The sequence below is a fragment of the Triticum dicoccoides genome, chromosome 5B (genome assembly GCF_002162155.2).
Source record: "Triticum dicoccoides isolate Atlit2015 ecotype Zavitan chromosome 5B, WEW_v2.0, whole genome shotgun sequence".
In the NCBI taxonomy this organism is placed as follows: domain Eukaryota; kingdom Viridiplantae; phylum Streptophyta; class Magnoliopsida; order Poales; family Poaceae; genus Triticum; species Triticum dicoccoides.
The window spans coordinates 93,961,965-93,970,862 of NC_041389.1; positions in this window are offsets into that span (position 1 = coordinate 93,961,965).

An 8,898-nucleotide genomic window follows, 5' to 3' on the forward strand; every position below is an offset into this window, starting at 1 on the left:
TGTGTGTTCTGACTTTTTCCAATATGAAGGTAAAGGTATTCCATCAAGATCACGTGTACTTACCTAATCATAGCAGCAGAGACACCATAGCCAATGGATGGTTGAGGGAAGGAATGACGGGGAGGATGTTTCCATCATGGGAAGGAACGAGAGTAGGAAAAGAGGGCAGTGGATTTATACCTGCTTCATCAATCCCTAGTACTAAAGAACACCACCACGATAGCGTCGAACAGCCGAACACGTGGGATGGGGTGGCGGCGACGGGAAGAAGAAAAGGTCTAGTGAAGTCACACAACATGGGAAGAGAGATTTTTTTGAGAAAAGTGGAAGAGAGAGATGGGAAGCATCACACAGGGAATTGATACGTCTCCAACGTATCTATATTTTTTTATTGTTCCATGCTATTATATTATCTGTTTTGGATGTTTTATGCATTAATATGCTATTTTATATTATATTTGGGACTAACTTATTAACCTAGAGCCCAATGCCAGTTTTTGTTTTTTCCTTGTTTTTGAGTTTTACAGAAAAGGAATATCAAATGTTGTCCAAATGGAATAAAACTTTCACGATGATTTTTCTTGGACAAGAAGAGACACATGGGACTTGGAGTCCGAGTCAGAAGACCCTCGAGGAGGCCGCAAGCCAGGGGCACGCCCCTAGGGCTTGTGGCCCCCTCGGGGACCTCCTGACCTCCTTCCTTGGCATATAAATTAAGATATTCCCAAACTCTCATAGGATTCCACGAAAATAATTTTCCACCGCCGCAAACCTCTGTTCCTGTGAGATCCCATCTTGGGGCCTTTTCCAGCGATCTGCCGGAGGGGGAACCGATCACTGAGGGCATCTACATCAACCCTATTGCCCTTCCGATGAAGCGTGAGTAGTTTACCTCAGACCTACGGGTCCATAGCTAATAGCTAGATGGCTTCTTCTCTCTCTTTGATCTTCAATACAATGTTCTCCTCGATGTTCTTGGAGATCTATCCAATGTAATCTTCTTTTGCAGTGTGTTTGTCGATATCCGATGAATTGTAAATTTATGATCAGCTTATCTATGAATATTATTTGAATCACCTCTGAATTCTTATATGCATGATTTGATTCTTTGTCTTTATCTTTGAATTATCGGTTTGGTTTGGCCAACTAGATTGTTTTTTCTTGCAATGGGAGAGGTGCTTAGCTTTGGGTTCAATCTTGCGTGATTTCACCCAGTGACAAAGTAGGGGTAGCGAGACATGTATTGCATTGTTACCATCGAGGATAACAAGATGGGGTTTTCATCATATTGCTTGAGTTAATCCCGCTACATGTCATCTTACTTAACGTGTTACTCTGTTCTTATGAACTTAATACTCTAGATGCAGGCAGGAGTCGGTCTACATGTGGAGTAATAGTAGTAGATGCAAAATCGTTTCGGTCTACTTGACATGGACATGATCCTTATATGCATAATCATTGCCTTGAATATCGTCATAACTTTGCGCTTTTTTTATCAATTGCTCGACAGTAATTTGTTCACCCACCGTATTATTTTCCTTCAAGAGAGAAGCCTCTAGTGAAACCTATGGCCCCCGGGTCTATTTTCCAACATATATTTTCAGATCTATAAACTAAAAAACCCAAATATACCTTGAGGCAATTTATTTACTTTATTTTTTATGTTTTAGTAATCTTTTATATCTATCTCTATCAGATCTCACCATTGCAATTGACTATGAAGGGATTGACAATCCGTTTATCGCGTTGGGTGCAAGTGTTTGATTGTTTGTGAGGTGCATATATTGGGGACTTGCTTGTGCCTCGTACTGGATTCATACATTGGTTCTCTAACTGAGGGAAATACTTATCTCTACTTTGCTGCATCACCCTTTCCTCTTCAAGGGAAAAACCAACGCAAGCTTAAGAAGTAGCAGGAAGAATTTCTGGCGCCGTTGCTGGGGAGGTTCTACATCAAGCCCACCAAGTACACATCATAAACTCTCATCTCTTGCATTACATTATTTTCCATTTGCCTCTTGTTTTGCTCTCCCCCACTTCTAAAACGATTTCAGAAAAATACAAAAAGATTTGCCTTTTTATTCGCCTTTCTTTCGTTCATCTTTTTCGTTTGCCCTTATGTCTTACTTGGTTTGTTTGCTTGTTCGCTTGGAATAATTGTGTATTTATTGAAAATCAAAAAGCAAAAAGTTTATGGATTCTCGTCCACTTGCCAATCTTTTTAAGAGAACCAATTATGATGAACCAATTGCTAGTGAGTTGAGTGCTCTAGAATATCTTTACGAAGTTTTTCTTGAATTTCGCGAATCTGAAAATTGTGATGAAGTGTTAAAAGAAGAAATCTATGAAGTGATTCACGATAGCTCCTTGAATAAAAAGCATGATTGCAATGATGTTATTATAAATCCTATTAATGTCAATTGTGCTAATGTTATTCAAAACCCTAAGCTTGGCGATGCTAATTTTGTTATGTCTACTACTTATTGCAATGATCATGATTGGGGTGATTTTTCTTATGATTTTGAAAATTTATTTAAGACTCATGATGAATATGATATTGATAGTAGTGTTTGGAACAATATTCAAACTGGGTTTGTAAGAGTGTTAACTCTAGGTAATTATGATCCCACTACTCTAGATAATGATCAAACTTATGAAATCTTTGATAAAAGTGGGCTTGGAGAGGTCATGACTTTATTTGATGAAAATCCCACTATTTTGGAAGAGTGTCAACTTTGCATGCATGTGGATCATGAAGAATATTTTATGTGATAGCTATATTGTTGAATTTGAATATGATCCTACATGTAATTATTATGAGAGAAGAAAGTATGGTTGTAGAAATTTTCATGTTACTAAATTACCTCTCGTTATGTTGAGATTACTATTGTTTCTTTCTTCTTCTTTGCATATGCTAGTTTTTTCTTGTATTGATAAATCTTTTGTCTACAAAATGCCTATGCATAGGAAGTATGTTAGACTTAAACTTGTTTCTCACATTCTACATGATGCTCTCTTAGTGCTTCAATTGCTATCTTTCATGTGAGCATCATTAAAATTACCAATGCCTAGCTAAAAGGCTTTAAAGAAAAGCGCTTGTTGGGAGACAACCCAATATTTTTCTTTTTTTACGAGTTACACATCATTACCTCTGTAGTAGTTGTATTTTGGTGTCTTAATTAGTGTATGAGCCAAGTAAGACCTTTGGGGCGGCTTAAGGTGATAGTTGATTTGATCTTGCTGAAAAATAGAATCTTTTGTACCTAGTAAAATAATTTTGATACATCACAGGTTTTCCTAATTTTTAAGAATTTTTGGAGTTACAGAAGTATTTGTAGTTTACAGATTGCTACAAACTATTCTGTTTTTGACAGATTCTGTTTTATGTGTTGTTTGCATTTGATGAATCTATGAGTAGTATCGGGGGGTATGAACCATGGAGAAGTTGGAATACAGTAGATATTACACCAATATAAATAAATAATGAGTTCACAACAATACAAAAAGTGGTGATTTTATTTTCTTATACTAACGGATCTCATGAGTTTTCTGTTGAGTTTTGTGTTGTGAAGTTTTCAAGTTTTGGGTAAAGATTTGATGGACTATGGAATAAGGAGTGGCAAAAGCCTAAGCTTGGGGATGCCCAAGGCACCCCAAGGTAATATTCAAGACAACCAAGAGCCTAAGCTTGTGGATGCCCCAGAAGGCATCCCATCTTTCGTCTTCAATACATCGGTAAATTTACTTGACGCTATATTTTTATTCACCACATGATATGTGTTTTTGCTTGGAGCGTCTTGTATGATATGAGTCTTGTATTTTTAGTTTTCCACAATCATCCTTGATGTACACACATTTTTATAGGGACACGCATGAATCGTGAATTTATTAGAATACTCTATGTGCTTCACTTATATCTTTTGAGCTAGGCAATTTTGCTCTAGTGCTTCACTTATATCTTTTTAGAGCGTGGTGGTGGTTTTATTTTATAGAAATTGATGAACTCTCTTGCTTAACTTATATTATTTTGAGAGTCTCTAAATAGCATGGTAATTTGCTTAGGTTATGAATTTAGTCCTAATATGATGGGCATCCAAGAGGGATATAATAAAAACTTTCATATAAAGTGCATTGAATACTATGAGAAGTTTGATTCCTTATGATTGTTTTGAGATACAAAGATGGTGATATTAGAGTCATGCTAGTGAGTAACTGTGAATTGGTAGAAATAATTGTGTTAAAGTTTGTGATTCCCGTAGCATGCGCGTATGGTGAACCGTTATGTAACGAACTTGGAGCATGATATATTTATTGATTGTCTTCCTTATGAGTGGAGGGAGGCCGAGGATGAGCGATGGTCTTTTCCTACCAATCTACCCGCCTAGGAGCATGCCCGTAGTAATTTGTTTCGATAGCTAATAAACTTCTGCAATAAGTATGTGAGTTCTTTATGACTAATGTTGAGTCCATGGATTATACGCACTCTGACCTTCCACCATTGCTAGCCTCTCTAGTACCGCGCAACTCTCGCCGGTGCATTACACCCACCATATAACTTCCTCAAAACAGCCACCATACCTACCTATTATGGCATTTCCATAGCCATTCCGAGATATATTGTGATGCAGCTTCCACCATTCCGTTTATTATGACATGCTTCATCATTGTCATATTGCTTTGCATGGTCATGTAGTTGACATCTTATTTATGGCAAAGCCACCAATCATATTTTTTGTACATGTCACTCTTGAGTCATTGCACATCCCGGTACACCGCCTGAGGCATTCTTATAGAGTCATATTTTGTGCTAGTATCGAGTTGTAATTCTTGAGTTGTAAGTAAATAAAAGTGTGATGATCATCATTATTAGAGCATTGTCCCTTGTGAGAAAAAGAAAAAAAGAAAGAAAAAAAGAGAATAAAAAAGAGATTGGACCAAAGAGCCCAAAAAATGATGAGAGAAAAGAGAGAAGGGGCAATGCTACTATCCTTTTTCCACATTTGTGCTCCAAAGTAGCACCATCATCTTCATGATAGAGAGTCTCCTTTTTTGTCACTTTCATATACTAGTGGGAATTTTTCATTATGGGACTTGGCTTGTATATTCCAAATATGGGCTTTCTCAAAATGCCCTAGGTGTTCGTGAGCAAGAAAGTCGGATGCAGACCCACTTAGTTTCCTTTTGAGCTTTCATACACTTATAGCTCTAGTGCATCCGTTGCATGGCAATCCCTACTCACTCGCATTGATATCTATTGATGGGCATCTCCATAGGTCGTTGATATGCCTAGTTGATGTGAGGCTATCTCCTTCTTTTTGTCTTCTCCACAACAACCATATTCTATTCCACCTATAGTGCTATATCCATGGCTCACGCTCATGTATTGCGTGAAAGTTGAAAAGGTTTGAGAACATCAAAAGTATGAAACAATTGCTTGGCTTGTCATTGTGGTTGTGCATGATTTAAATACTTTATGTGATGAAGATGGAGCATAGCCAGACTATATGATTTTGTAGGGATAACTTTCTCTAGCCATGTTAGTTTGATAAGACGTGATAGCTTTATTAGTATGCTTGAAGTATTATTGTTTTTATGTCAATATTAAACTTTTGTTTTGAATCTTATGGATCTGAATATTCATTCCATGATAAAGAAAATTACATGGATAAATATGTTAGGTAGCATTCCAAATCAAAAAATTTGTTTTTATCATTTACCAGCTCAAGGACCAGTAGGAATTAAGCTTGGGGATGCTTGATAGGTCTCCAATGTATCTATAATTTTTTGATTGTTCCATGCTATTATATTATCTATTTTGGATGTTTTATATGCATTAATATGCTATTTTATATTATTTTGGGACTAACCTATTAACCTAGATCCTAGTGCCAGTTTTTGTTTCTTTCCTTGTTTTTGAGTTTTACAGAAAAAGGAATATCAAACGGAGTCCAAATGGAATAAAACTTTTGCAATGATTTTTCTTGGACCAGAAGACACACGTGGACTTGGAGTCCAAGTCAGAAGACCCTCAAGGAGGCCGCCTTGGAGACCTCCTAACCTCCTTCCTTGGCCTATAAATTCCGATATATTCCCAAACCCTCAGAGGAGTCCATGAAAATACTTTTCCGCTGCCACAAGCCTCTATTTCCGTGAGATCCCATCTTGGGGCCTTTTTCGGCAATCTGCCGGAGTGGGAATCGATCATGGAGGGCATCCATATCAACCCTATTGCCCTTCCGATGAAGCGTGAGTAGTTTACCTCAGACCTACGGGTCCATCGCTAGTAGCTAGATGGCTTCTTCTCTCTCTTTCATCTTCAATACAATGTTCTCCTCGATGTTCTTGGAGATCTATTCGATGTAATCTTCTTTTGCGGTGTGCTTGTCGAGATCCGATGAATTGTAGATTTATGATCAACTTACCTATGAATATTATTTGAACCTCCTCTGAATTCTTATATGCATGATTTGATATCTTTGTATTTCTCTTAAAATTATCAGTTTGGTTTGGCCAACTAGATTGGTTTTTCTTGCAATGGGAGAGGTGCTTAGCTTTGGGTTCAATCTTGCATGATTTCACCTAGTGACAAAGTAGGGGTAGCGAGACTCATATTGCATTGTTGTCATTGAGGATAACAAGATGAGGCTTTCATAATATTGCTTGAGTTAATCCTGCTACATCATGTCATCTTTCTTAATGCGTTACTCTATTCTTATGAACTTAATACTCTAGATGCAGGCAGGAGTCCGTCGATGTGTGGAGTAATAATAGTAGATGCAGAATCGTTTCGGTCTACTTGAAATAGACGTGATGCCTATATGCATAATCATTTCCTTGGATATCGTCATACTTTGCGCTTTTCTTTCAGTTGCTCGACAGGAATTTGTTCACCCACCATATTATTTTCCTTCAAGAGAGAAGCCTCTAGTGAAACCTATGGCACCCGGGTCTATTTTCCATCATATATTTTCAGATCTATAAACTAAAAAACCCATACCTTTTTGCAATTTATTAACTTATATTTTGTTTTACTTTTCGTAATCTTTTATATCTATCTCTATCAGATCTCACCATTGCAATTGACCGTGAAGGGATTGACAACCCCTTTATCGCATTGGGTGCAAGTGTTTGATTGTTTGTGTAGGTGCATATATTGGGAACTTGCTTGTGCCTCCTATTGTTTTGATACCTTGGTTCTCTAACTGAGGTAAATATTTATCTCTACTTTGCTGCATCAACCTTTCCTCTTCAAGGGAAAAACCAACGCAAGCTCAAGAAGTTGTAGGAATCGTGTTCTTGTTTTATGGGCCTAATAGTGTTTCACAGTTGGTTGCTCCAGTTAATAGGAGAGAGCCCAGGTAGGTGTGCGACCCAGATACGGCAACCTGAGCAAGATGCGCAGTACGCGATTGGCATAATAACTAAGAAATCTGGTGTGTTTAATTGCGAGATCTGTCTACTAAGAGACTTGGAGCGCTGTGAAGGCTCCTAGCTAGCTAAGTTATACTATTTAGTTGTGGCACACCATGGCCGATGGGATGAGCTAATGCAATGTGGATCCCTAATTAATAAATTTGTAAAATATATTTATTAGAGAAGGAAAAATCTTTATCAAATAATAACATAAAATGCAATTGGCAAATCCATATTATGAAGAGCTATTAAGAAAATAAGATGTATGCGACATTACTGTATTAGAGAATTACATACAAATTGCAATGCTTGCGCACTTATTACATTGGATCATTAGTTTGCATCGAACATCAAATCTGTAACCTACTCCCTTCTTTTACTAAATATAAGTCCTCCAGCCCTTTGTACGTTAAATTTGAAGGATCATTCATGTTCGTCAAAAGCTTAGTGCAATTCAAATGTTGGATCTATAGAAGGAGGTTTTGTATATGTCCTCATAAAAGCAAATTAAATTTACTGACCACACTTTTCTTGTTCAACCTCCTTAGTAGAACTAAACAGCAATGAATGCTTTTTTAGCTTTGGTAATGAATTTGCACACCATGGAGCAATCCCAAAGAATCCAATATATCTAGTACGTACTAAGTAGAGAAATCAAGGATTAGAAAAAATGGAACGCTCGGCCACGAACTAATATAAAATCATATGCATGATACATTAGGGTTGCTATATATGTCAAATTGCAATTCATATATGTCACATATTAATTACGAAATGCTGTGAAAATGGTCCAGAGATCATATTAGGACCAAAGACTACCAACAGAGAGCTAATAAAGAACTAACACAAAAGGGAAAAGTCATACTAATGCAATTTGTCATTGACTAATTTCTACACTTTTGTGACAGAAAAAACATCTGACCGCTCTATATTCAGCTCCTCCATGTTGTACGCAGTGTTACATCAGCCAGGGGGGAGATTGACATCATTACCAATATCTTCGAATATATTTTTAGTAAGGTATCTCAAAACTATATCTCATCAGCTCGAACATGTACATCTTGTGAGAAAAAGAAGGACATCATACTTCTTAAATTGAGCATTACTTAAATGTTACCGTAGTTGATGCTCTTCCCGATAATTTTACTTATAAATTTTCTATAATAAAATGTTTGGTAGTATAAACTTCAAGGAAACATCATATAGGTCTCACAAAATAATTGCGCTCATTTGTCATTGAAGTTTCATGTTGAGAAAGATTAGGTACAAACTTATTCCTGGTTGAGGAGGCAAATATAAACGAGATTTGCTTAAAAGAGGGATGATCAATGCAATTACAAATTGGAGGAAAGCACAATAATGGTTTCATAAATTAGAACTACTGAATTAACTTATATTTTGTGGTAAGTAAACATGATTTGGAACTAAGTAACAGTACTATTGGAGATAAATGACTTAGTAAAGACGAAGACTTAAGACATACCA